This window comes from Leptonotus elevatus, chromosome 10, assembly GCF_054856555.1.
Source record: "Leptonotus elevatus isolate MCC_2025b chromosome 10, RoL_Lele_1.0, whole genome shotgun sequence".
Taxonomy (NCBI): Eukaryota; Metazoa; Chordata; class Actinopteri; order Syngnathiformes; family Syngnathidae; genus Leptonotus; species Leptonotus elevatus.
Genome location: NC_141248.1, coordinates 9,549,960 through 9,563,457, shown reverse-complemented (window position 1 = coordinate 9,563,457; position 13,498 = coordinate 9,549,960). Strand labels below are relative to the sequence as shown.

General features: G+C 39.7%; 1 protein-coding gene across 2 annotated transcripts in view; it reads right to left on the bottom strand.

Moving 5' to 3' along the window:
* The window catches only part of LOC147166959 (contactin-4-like), a 141,329-nt gene that overhangs the window by 27,625 nt on the left and 100,206 nt on the right, over nucleotides 1–13,498 (bottom strand). The window lies entirely within an intron of this gene.

The following is a 13,498-nucleotide window of genomic DNA, read 5'->3' as shown; positions in this document are numbered from 1 at the left end:
GTGGTGCAGGACATGTATGAGGACTGTAGACAGTGGTGAGGTGTGCTGTAGGTGTGACGGAGGAGTTCAAAGTGGAGGTGGGACTACATCAGGGATCAGCTCCGAGCCCCTTCTTGTTCGCTACAGTAATGGACAGGATGACAGACGAGGTTAGACAGGAATCTCCATGAACTATGATGTTTGTTGATGACATTGTGATCTGTAGTGAGAGCAGGGAACAGGTGGAGGAGAAGCTGGAGGTTTGCCCTGGAATGAAGGTTAGCCGTAGCAAGACAGAGTATCTGTGTGTGAATGGGAGGGACCCAAGTGGAAGAGTGAGGTTACGGGGAGAAGAGACCAAGAAGGTGGAGGAGTTTAAGTATTTAGGGTCAAAAGTCCAGAGCAATGGAGAGTGTGTAAAATAAGTGAAGAAGAGTGTGCAGGCAGGCTGGCATGGGTGGAAAAAAGTGTCAGGTGTGATAGAAGAGTTTCAGCTCAAATGAAAGGAAAGGTTTATAAAACTGTAGTGAGACCAGCCATGTTGTTTGGCCTGGAGACAGTGCCACTGAGGAAAAGACAGGAGGCAGAGCTGGAGGTGGAAGAGATGAAGATGCTGAGGTTCTCTTTGGGAGTGACCAGGATGGATAGAGTCAGGAATGAGTACATCAGAGGGACAGCACATGCTAGACCAGACTGAAATGGTTTGGACATTTCCAGAAGAGAGATAGTCAGTATGTTGGCAGAAGGATGCTGAGTTTCCAAATGCCAGGCAGGAAGTCTAGAGGAAGACCGAAGAGGAGGTTTATGGATGTAGTTAAAGAGGACATGAAGGTAGTTGGTGTGAGAGCAGAGGATGCATAGGACAGGGTTCAATGGAGGCAACTGATTCGCTGAAAGGAAAAGCCGAAAGGAAAAGAAGAAGACTGCTGAAAAGCTGTCAGACAGGACGTGATAAAATCACAAGGGGTCTTTTAGGGTCAGAACGAGCAACCTAAAAGTTGAAACAATTAAGGATCATTAAAGGATGCCATCGCAACCAAAGGGGTCAAGATGACAGGTTCTATTAAACTTGCCATCTTCGCCTGTCGAAAATGGCCGTGGAGTCTCTGGCTCTCATGAAGTCAGACTCGGTACTTTGACAGGCTATGAATGCTTTTTCAGAAACACCTTCATTGTTTGTAGATGAAAAGGTTGACCTTTCACAGAGTACAAGTGGGTGTGGGTGTGAGTATTCCGTTATGTGTATTAATAAATGACAGTTTTTGCTATAAATAACTAACTAACTCGATAAATAAATAAATAAATACAAGCTAAACAAAAAAAAATACTAGTTAATGTAGCTTTATGAGAAAATTAGGTTAGTCTTAACATGATTTAATTTGTTTTTTGTCCAAGTTGAATGATGTAAAAGGCATAAAAATTGGAAGTGGGCTGCTAGAAACTCATAAATTGATAAACGACCATTTACCCAACTCAACTAAATTAGTCTTCAGTATCTTGCTCAAGTACAATTTGACATGGTCATCAAACCCACAACTACTCCTGTCACGATAAGAAATGTTGCTCCCCCGAGGAGTTTTGTATCCCCTGCCGCGGGATCTTATGAGGTTGTTTCTGTACGTGCGCCTTTTTAATGGCAAAAAAGCTTGTCAGTAAAGCAGCATTGACAACACGCAATGCGCATAATTGGGTTACTTGGCGTGTTCTCTGGTAAACAGTCAATTGTTGAAAAGAGGGCCGGCAATCGCCGGATTTTTACCCGGGATGGTAACCATCACCGGCGGGGTACATCTTTGAAAATCCTTGGTGTCCTGGAGGTCTTTGGGCAGCCGTATCTCCCAAACCCAAACATACAGGCGTCCCCGGATTTGTCTCGATGAGACCTTTCCAAAGGCGTATGGCCCGTCGCTCCGCGGCCTTGCGTCCCGGAGATAGAGTGCCGGCAAATGTCAGATTTTATGCCGGAGGAGGCTCCAGCGTTCTCGGCCGTGCTCCGCGGTCCTCCGGCCATGCCCAGGAATGCTCCAGCGAGAATATAGTTTCAAGTGGTCGGCCTACTGAAGCAGGGGACTCATTTTGTCCCTCACTTTCAAGCAAGGACGTACGAGAAACAGAAATGGCTCGCTGGCTGTCCACAGGTTAGCAAACTTTATTGTTAGTTAAAACCTCTTGCGGCACCAATGTTGATGATGTATGTAAACAAACACGAACGCACGTACATGGCTGAGAATTATCGCGCCCGGCAAACTTATCGAGCTCATCATCGCGACAGCCCTACCCACAACCTTTGACTTGAGAGACGACCACTCACTGCATTGAATTCCTTTTTCAGCGCTCTACATTGGAACGCTTTACTAACCGTTATGATGTTAAATAAAGTATAGTTCAGTCGCAACATTCCAGTGGTGAATAAAATATTAAGGCTCACCTACATTTCATTCTCACTTCTCTTCTCTGGCTCAGACAAATGTCTGGTCAATGTGAGCATTATTTGAGGAGACGTTTCGCATTTCCATCTTGGGGATGCCAGCAAAGGGGCAGGTATCAATAATTCACAGGTGAGATGAACACAAATGCAATTCCTTTCCTCCCGGTCTCAAACCGTTTTCATGGACACGGGAATACAGGTCCTATCGGATTGATTATTTTGAAGAGGGTGACATGGTGGGTGAAAAACACAGGTGTGTATTTTGGGGTAGATCAAGCCTCGGAGGACAGTGGCTGTGCGGTGCTGATTCTCCTTACGATGTGACAAGATGAAAGAGACACACAACATCAGTCACAGAGCCGCCGTCATGGCCACTGTGAAGTGGAAATCACAGGTAAGAGCCAAAAAAAAGAGAGCCTGTTTTTGTTATTTCCTTAAATTCTCTTTGAGTTGTTGCTAACAGATGCAGGCGTCTTTCCTCGCGATCAAAAAGACACTTCAAATCTTTCATTTGATGGTTCACTCGACATATTGCATCTTTGATGTGTTTGATAAAATGCTATGCTATAAGAAGAACTTGCCACAGTTCCAATAACGATTCCCAAAAAGGCATGACTATTGTGTGTCGACAGCTTTGAACAAAATGCGGGTTGGAGCTTTCTGAAGCCTCCTGTTCAAATAGTGGAAAAATGTTTGCTCACTTTCCGCAGAAACACACCAACCTACCAACACTGTCAGAGAACAGACGCAGACTCAAAGGATTCAACATGCAAACAAATAGGCATAATCACACTTTTGAGAGTTGTGAGCATGAATACTTATTGACTTTGAGATGCCATGGCTGACTGGCAGTGTGGCCGCAAGGTGCAGGCCTGTGTGTGCGCGCCTGCTTAATTAACAGGGTAAATAACCCGCGCTTGTGAAAATAGAGGTTAAGATTCTATCAGTGAAATAACTCAGCCATGACACCACAGGAAGCTAGATGGTCACAAGCAAACAAAATAATTAGGCTCAGCGAAAACCTCTGCTTGCTCAACTCACAACATCAGCTATTCTTTCTTCCTAAATATCAGTTAACTAAATGTTAACGCTCATGCTTTATGTATGGGAAATGTACTGAGGGAAAAATGGATGATTCTTTTTGCTTCAGAGATAAGAGGAGTTGCCCTATTTTTTTGTGTGCCCAGAGCAAGATAGCGCAAAGTGCAGTCCAGCCCAGTTTTCTTTCTTTTGGCATTTTGCTTGACTAGGATACATACATTTTTTGCTCATTCTGCACCATTGTGGGATGGAACGCAGCTGACTCCCAGCCAATCCAAGCGGCTCCCCTCATTCTTAATAAAAACAGGTGGTGGAAGTGCACATTGCAGAAGCAGAAATTGACTAGAGCTGTCAAAATTAACCGATTCATCGGCAAGTAATTGTTTGGAGACATTTTTTTTTGGTCCAAATCCTTTAATTTCAGCATATCAATAGTAATTGTTCACTTATTTCTGTAGTCATTCATGAAAGAGGACTGATTGTCTTCTGCCTTCAGACCCGCTTTTTGTCTGCTGGGAATTTATTTTTTATTTTTGCTGATTTTGACTCTTTTCCAACATAAGAACAACATGGAATTTTTTGGAGGGTTGTTCTCTCATGTTTTTAGTGGTTATAATGGACACCAGGATAATATGGCTGTAATGTGTTGTAAACTTACCAAGCTTATATGCAACATTTTTAACATGGACATTATGCAAATCAACTTCCGATTGTGATTGGTTAGTTAAGATCCAATCATGAACCAGAAGTGTTGACATCATCCAAATGATGCGTTTTATTGGTTTAGACACGCAAATATGTCATGTCCACTGGCATCATCTATGGGTTTTAATCAATATAAGACATTTGCAAACATCTGTTTCTACTTTGGAAAACAATGACCGAATCAGTAACATAGTACAACATCAATCCCCTCTTTTTTTTTTTTTTAATCACTATAGTTACGAAGTACCAAATAAATACCACTCACTGCTTAATAAACAGCAATCAGGTTTTAAATTTTTTTTTTTATATTGATCTATTATTGGCCGTATGATTCTTTAAAATGGCCGATGCCGATATTTGTATATTGCTGAATATCTGTACCGATAATCGGCTCGGCTAATAATCGGTCTATCCCTAGTACCTACCACAAATGTTTGTAATCATTATTGTATCAAAACCTTGTTGGGGGTTTTCGACAATGCTGGAGGTGCGTGACCCTGAAAGACATAAGGTCACCATATCCTCTTTTTGAGATAAATTGAAAGGCCGTTCCCTCCTTTGGGTTCCATTGTGTGTACTGTTGTTGAGAAAGAGCCCTTCAAGAGCCATAAATTAAGGCAAGCTGTGCAGCACAGTCCGGAGATGCTGATGCCTGCTCAGCTTAACACGACATGCCAAAGCCTCCTGCTTGTGTGGTTCAAGCAGGATTATATACAACAAATGCTCATTCTGCTGCATTGTGAAATTGTCAACATCAAGGTTGAAGGTCAATTAGATATTTTGCTGTTATTGCACTTTCAGTGAACAAAGAGATTGGCTGACGCTTTTTTTTTTTTTTTTAAGAGAGAGAGACATATGGACCTCTACTGGAGACAATTCTTCAATACAGGTGTAATTGATATTGATTTTTGCTATACACAGAAATGTACCAATGACTCTTACCCTGTCACATGGGTCATTAGCTGCAATGAACGATCAGAGCATTACCACAAGGCACTCTGATGGACATTAGGTCATCACTGACATGTCAAGCTAGACATAAATTTAAAGTCATGGTAATGTCAAATAAAAAAGAGGGTGCAAACAGGGCCAATCAATGGGCCTCATTCATTAACAAATGCCAGGAAATGTTCTTTGCGCATAAGTTCAGCGCATAAACAAAATCATCATTTTCTCACCATCATGCTTATGTTACTCTTATGTTCTGTTGCTTGTTGGTGACATTCTTTTCCTCTGCCCTAAGATGTGTTTCTAGGGTTAATTAGTGGGGCGGAGTCTCAGAACCACAGTTGAATGCAATCAGTCTACTGCACCTGTCTGCAATCAGCAGTGGCCGCTATTTGGGTGTGGCTCCGGCGAAGGAAAGCTGTCGACTTCATGCCTTGTCATCGGTTCCAGGAGTACTTAAGCTCGCCTTTTATTATCCACTGTGGCTCAGTTCATTGTTTAGGGTAGTGCTTTCGTGAGGACCGTTTGTCCTCATTGGTTTCAGTTTCCTCTATATTTGTCTAATCTTTCTCACTTGTCTCATCTGCGTGGTGGTCCGTTCCTTGGCCAGTGGCCAACCATTACAGGTACAGAATCACAATTAATTCTAATTGATGACCTCCATAAAAAATGCACCTATTTTTCTATAGAAGGATATCCATTTGATGTACCAAAAAAAAACAAAAAACTGATTGGCGTAAAGGTTTGAAGTCAAAGTCACAATTTAACAATATTAGGGACGATGCAACCAAATTGAAATCAATTCAGACGATTTTAGAAGTGCTTGTGAAAATTCTCACGTATCCAAGTCAATTCATTCTCTTTCTAAGATTTTAGTCGGACCATTTTAATCCCACTAAGAGCATGCCTGCTTAAAAAAACACTCAAGGGAGTAAGCCCCCCAAACAAGCAACTTAAGAGGATGTATTGAATGACTAGAAAGCATTTACAAGGAAAAGGTTATTTGGTTCACTTTAATCTATTCTAAATTGTCATTGATCCAAATACCTGGGGTGGGGGAGGGGGCAAAATGTTGATTTCTAGTCTCATATTCGTCTTTTGATTTGAACCAAAATGTAATATAAAGAAAATAACTGTCCTCACAAGAGTAAACTTGCAGACATTTAGCAGTGAATTACTATGTAGGAATAATAAACTCTCAATATTTTAATGCTCAGTAACTAATTCTTGATTTACTTTTTATAATAGATTTCAATTTAGAACACGTATTTTCCGTAAACTTTTCGGTGACTTTATGCAGCTACAGTATGAAATTTGTAAAAGTGACGCAAAGAGCACAGATCAAGTAGTGTACAGCCGCTCGATTACAGTTTAATGAAGAATAAAACAACAATTGGACCATTTACAAAAGGACCAATTGACCAACATCGTTTGAAGGTTTCAATCAATGCTCAACAATGTGCCCAATTGTGAATAAAGCAAAGAAATGGCAAAGGGGGCAAGCGCCCCGCCGCCCCATAACCACTTGCACACACACCTCCCCATTAGTCACATTAGCAGTGGCTGAAGTGCAATCAATAAATGCATTTGTTCCCTATTCATAAACAGTCCTCTTCTAAGACAACAGCACTGTTCAATAGGTTGCGTTATCTTACTTGACGGACGGCTCGCTGATATATTAACTAATACTGTGTTTATCACATTTGTTGGTTCTATCCTTGTTACTGTCAGTGGTGTCAGATGGTCTCTTAAACCCTGGCTGCTCCTTCAATTTCAGCCAATTACATCCTTGCCTGCCCTCATATTCCCCAGCTGTGTCTTGACTTTGGGATTAGACTGAGGCGTCGTCCACACGAAAGCCAGTTTCAATGTGTCCTTACAAGTTTCTTACCGCCGTTCGTCCACACGGTGGCGCGGTTTCGGAGCTTGAAACCGATCACTTTTGAAACCGGCCAGAGTGGAAAGATTTCAAAATGAAAAAAAATAAATAGCAAATTTCTTACCTAGCGTCGCATTTCAGCTGAGTTAAATAATAAAGCGGGCATATGCAAAATTGTCAGCGTCATCTGAAAGTGCTTTTCTATTAGCTGCTGCTAGATTAAGTCACTTCTGAGTGACACACTTTCAAACGTCCTTATTCTGGTTAATATCGAAATAAATATACTTAAAATCACAAAAAAATGATTAATTAATTAATTACCAAAGACTAAAATGAAGGACATTTGCACTCTAATTATAGTTTTCGTTTTTATTTTATTTCGTTAACGAAAATAACCTTGGTCACATCATTGTTCCATTCATTTTCTTGTGTGAACCGCTTCTTTTGTTTTTCTAAGTACGGTGGTTTTATGATTGTGCCTTGAGCTGTGTTTTGGACCACTGCACACCACAGCACGACGACATTTGAGGCAATACTAATGCTTTATTAGAATAATCCCAGGGGAGAGTAATGTTGGATTGAAAGCAATAATCCCGCACTTTATGAAATGCTGATATTTCTGCATTTCAGAACACAGGTCCCAAACATCCTAAAACAATTCATTAGGCCTTAACTAATAGCTTCATTTTGGGAAGTGGATACTGTGCCTAAAAAGATTTTAAGCCTCAATATTCATCATGTTAATCTATAGTTTAGAATCTAAGTGTAAACAAGCCACCAAGGACAAAATGTTGTGTCGAACTTTGCATTTGATAGCAAGGTATCTTAATGACACAGGCTCAATGAGAATGTCCTAATTCTCTTCAATGGAACATTATGAGATTGCACTGGTAATTGCCTTGCAAGGACGGAGAGTATATCGGCCTGAGCCACAAAGGGTTTGTGGATGTTATTCCGCAGGATTCTTTTAATCACAAATTGCTCTCCAACTACACAGATATTCATCTCTTACGTGCTGAGGTATTCCTTGAGGAATAAAGAGCATGCACGTGTTCCACAGGAAATTGTCAGCGGTACCAAGATGGATTACTCTTGCTGCGCCGGTGGATTCTCACTTTGAAAAATGATATCGGGCAAAGTCTCTCAGATAAAAACAATCCTAGTGAGCGGCACAAGGGACAGAGACTGACCTTATATCGGCAAACATCTCACAACTTATTTTAGCGCAGGTGCGAGATTACAGTTTAGTCAGTCAGACTAAATATGACTCCAATATGTTTCTAGAACTTCCCAATTGCCCCCCCCCTAAAAATGCAGCACATAATCAATTCAAATGGCACTTAACTCATTTGCTCCCAGAAATGTATTAAAACGTTCTATATTAAATATTGCCATGGTCACAAACAATTATATGTAATTATATGTTTGTTTGTTTTATGTTTTTTTATGCTAGAGCATACAGGAAGCTTTGATGCAGCCTCTGAACTGAAGAGAATGCTTAAAACAATGGTAGTTATTACAAAAACAGCCAGCAGGTGGCAAAAGAGTATACAAGATCAACCAGGGCCATGTTGCAAAAAGTCTATTTTCTAGTGATGGCAAAATGAAACTTCATGAAGCATTTGCGATATTTTTTGACTCCTCTAGATGGCACTCATGATTCAAAGATGCAATGAAAATGTAATCCATTTTCATTGCACTTGCCTTTATCTTTAAACCAAGAGCACCATCTAGAGGAGTCAAAAAATATCGCAAATGCTTCATGAAGCTTCATTTTGCCATCACTACTATTTTCCCCATTGTTTTAAACAGGTTTGTGAATAATGATGAAACTTAGTTATAGCTATAAAACAAAAACAGATAGAAATATACTTTTTTTCCTGATGAAAGAAGAGAGACTGACAGAATCTTTCTTTTGGCAGGTTCCATGTTTTTATATATATATATATATATATATTATATATAGAACACAATATTCTGTGGGCCTTGCAAAATCTGTCAGTCTGGGAGCGAAGGAGGTTGCGTCAGTCAAAATGGCTGGGAGTGAATGAGTTAATAATGTACACTGAAAAAAACAATATTTTAGTTTTTGCATACATTTTTTGTGAGTTGGACTCAAAAAAAAAAAAAAAACTTTTTCTAAATACACAAAAGGTAATTTCCCACAAATCTGTCTAAATCTGTTTTAGTGAGCATTCCTCCTTTGTCGAGATAATCCATCCCACCTCACAAGTGTGGCATATCAAGATACTGATTAGACAGCATGATTACTGTTTTAGGCTGGCCACAATAAAAACTCTGAAATGTGCAGTTTTGCTTTATTATGTGGTTCTGGCGTGTCAGAAAACCAGTCAGTATCTGGTGACCACCATTTGCCTCATGCAGTGCAACACACCTAATTTGCATAGACTTGATCAGGATATCATCCATGAACACCTCTCAAATGTGCCAGACGGCATTGAACGTGAGTAAATTGGGCGGCTCACCAAATCAGTTACGTCAACAAACTGTAGTCGAGACTCCGATGAAAACGATAAGCAAGCAGGTGATCTTTCCCTGAGACAGTTTGTGCAGAAATTCTTTAGTTATGCAAACCGATTGTTGCAGCAGCTGTCCTGGTGGCTGGTCTCAGACGACCTTGGAGGTGAATATGTTGGATGTGGAGTAGTGTTAATTTGATCGTTTGATTTAGTCTCAGTTTTAGTCCAGTTTCAATCACGCTTGTTAGTTTTTATCATAGTCAACCTCATCTTATTTTTATTTAGTCTATTTTTGGTCGACTATAAATCTAGCATTTTAGTCTTTATTTTAGTCCAAGAAAACAATTTTATTAATCTAGTTGTAGTCAACAAAAACAGAAAATTTTGGATCTAAAACAATTTTACATAAAATTTCTCTCATCTTTTTGATGAAAAACAACTTCACACACAATTACAGTATATCAACAAGTGGCTACTATGGCTCCATGCTACAAGCTAGTATGTTAGCCAGCATTAGTAAGCGGTCGGATGAACATTATTATTGGAACGTTATTGCCGTTGGATTAATGTTACATTACATTATGACTATAATTTACTCTTTAAAAAAAAAAAACACTTTCACCTTGAATCCACCCCGTCTGTTGTTGTTGTTGTCATGTTGCACTTGCTAGCTGCAGATTTGAAAGGGGGCGTGTCACTGTGTCACATGACAGTGTCACAGTGACAGATTAGTAGAGACAAGATTTTACAAAATGTTCCTCTCATTTTTGTTCATGAACTAAAATGTCCATAGAATTTAGTTCAGTTGTGAAGTGAAGTACATTTTCATCTCGTCTTCTTTAGTCGACGAAAATGCATTCTGATTTAGTCCTAGTTATTGTTTATTGATGAGTGTTTTAGTCTAGTCTAGTCTTAGTCTGGTGAAAAATGTGCATTGACGAAATTATTTTTGTTTAGTTTTCGTTGACGAAATTAACACTAATGTGGAGGAGGTCCTGGGCCTGTATATGGTTATACATGGTTTGCGGCTGTGAGGCCGGTCGGACGGACTGCCAAATTGTATGAAACGCCTTTGGAGATGGCTTAAGGTAGATAAATGAACATTCAATTCACGAACAACAGCTCTGGTTGACATTCTTGCAGTCAGCATGCCAATTACACACTCCCTCAGAACTTGCGACATCTGTGGCATTGTGCTGTGTTTGATAAAACGGCACATTTCAGAGTGGCTGTTTATTGTGGTCAGCCTAAGGCACACCTGTGCAATAATCATGCTGTCTAATCATCATTTTGGTGTGTGTGAGTACAAGGAGAAAACAGAAAAACACATTGATGATATAATAATACGAGCTTTGAAAGTATAACCTTGTTGAGGCAGATGCGCTAACCACATGCTTTGTCGTACTCCCAATCAACAATGTGCTGTCATGTAGGAAAATGATGCATGAAACTTTGAAAGAGATTGCTGGAAGAGTCCAGAAGTGCTGCCCACAGAGTTGGAAGCAACAGATTGTACACAATTTCTTGGGAGATGAATAATTAAAACGGTTCTACTCCATCACCAGAGTTAATTAGACATTGTAGTCTAAGTGGCTGCCAACTGTCACAAACTCTTGCCATGCTTTTTTTTTGTGGATCACTGCGGCACTTTTAAATGAATTACTAGATCTGCATCTTTACCCAGTTTTGTAAACAAATGAGTTCTTTATTGGTCCCTCTACAAGGTGCAGTGGGGATCAGATCTGTAGTTGTATTGTAATCTATTTTTGTGGTTATTTTATTATTCTTTTGCTCCTCAAGCACTCCCTTATGATTACTGGAGCTGAAAGTAATCATCTTATTTAATGAGCATATAAAGCTCACCAATTATGCAAATCAGAGAGTAAGCACTATGCTTCTTCTGTGCTTCTTTGAAAGGACTTCTTTTTTTAGTTTGGGTTGACCAGGTTGTAAACTACTCATTAGGGATGGAACGACAGCGGCAATATTGTGATGTTGCGATATTAAAAGCGCCACAATATTGTTGTCGTCATGTCACGATAATAAAAGCAGCACATCCATGTGAGGTTATATTCCATTTGTGCAGTTCTAGTACCCTCTGGTGGTTGGTTTATTAGTGCAATTTAATTTTAATTAGGAATGTTTAGGCCACTTTATCACTCCTCTAAATCAGTCTTACCAGCAAATATTTTTCACCAATGCCGTAAAAAAAACTAAACATTACATTTGGCCCACTTTAGCCAAACACAACGTTGTGAACTACATAGACAATGATGCATGATGCTGAGCCAATAGGAGCACATGACGACATGGCCAAGCCTACTTCTCCGTCACTGCTATTATTTTTGGATTTTTGGATATTGTTACATCCCTGCTACTCATTAGTAAATATCAGGTGATTTAATGATTGTGTGAAAAACATCATGATTCAAACTCTGCTGAGATGCTCATGTATTGGTGTCACAGAAACGTTACGGTGGACTTGCTGTGGCTATAATGGGACCAATGGTTCTTTTGTTTTTTGGGGGCTTACCGAGCAACTCTGATACACGATTTATTAAATAAAACATTTCATCTGCTACATGGATGTGTATGCTTGCGGGCACCCATGAATGACGGCGTCTGCAGCTGCCAGCTTCTCTAATCCTCAGTTTGCTCCCATTTTCACTCAGGGGACCTTCTGAGCCATATGGCTCCAGCCAAGGTGGAGAATTGTTGCCAAAGGTAAAATAAAAAGCAACAGTCAGCGGTTCACAGCAGCCGTTGGCGGTTGTAAAGCTTTTCTCCAAGCAAAGTAATGAATAGGTCCTTCTGGACACATATGCTTTCAGTGTGCTCTCCCTCACTGCAAAGCTCCACTGAGAGAGAGAGGCAGGACTCCACTTCACCAGCAGATGTTCTATTAGACTCCAGATGATGCAATTGCAGATTTGATGAGAAGAAAAAAGTGTTTAGCAAGATTTAAGCATAATAAGCAATGTTAACAGCATGCAGGCTAAGAGTGAGGGGACACTTTGTACTACCTCAGAGTTAGAAGATCGCAATGGGCTGCATCCACTCCTGCCTTTTATTCATCACATATGAATACAGTTGTTTCAAGTGCTGATCAGTTCCATGTCAGTCAATTCAAGGACATTTGTTGGTGTTGACTTTTCATTGCTTGGCTGAAATTATTTGGGTTTATGGACTGCCCGTTCAATTGTCAGACGTGGTATGACAGAACTAAGCATTCTATTTCTGAAAATTTTGAAGTGTAACATTCTGAATTTGACTGAATTATGGAGTAAGAGTGCAGCTAATTTACAAAATATCACCCCCAAGCCAAGTTTCTTTGCCCATGACTTGACAACTATATGGGCGAAGATCTGTCATTTTCAAGTGAGGATTACTACAAATGGAAGCACGATACTGTCAAAGTCAAAATTAAAGGTAAGAAAAACAGCCAAAACTAAAGGTATGGAAATATCATTTTATATATATATATATATATATATACACTTACACACACTTTTGCTTTGTTTTTATTTGGGTTACTTTTTTAAATTGAGGTAAGCTAGATAAAAGATAGTAACATCTTGGTTGCCATGGTAACAAAAGCTGCGTATATTATACTGCACAAGCTAAATTGGCTTTTTTAGCACAGGGTCTGGAGTAGTGTTAATTTCGTCAATAAAAACGAAACAAAAATTATTTCGTCCACACACATTTTTCACCGGACTAAAACTAGACTAAATTTGACTAAAACCCTCACTAATAAACTGCGACTAAATCAGTATGCATTTTCGTGGACTAATGAAGACGAGACGAAAATTAACTTCACTGAATAAAAACTGGAATAAAATCGATGGAAATTTTAGTTCATGAGCAAAAACAAGATGAAAATTATATGATCTCTGCTAATCTGTAACTGTGTCTGTCACACACACCCTTTCAAATGTGTAGCTAGTGAGTGCAACATGCACAAATACATGGGTACAGTGATTGTCCTGACTAAAACTAGACTAAAACGTTGACAGTTTTTGTTGACTAAAACCAGAC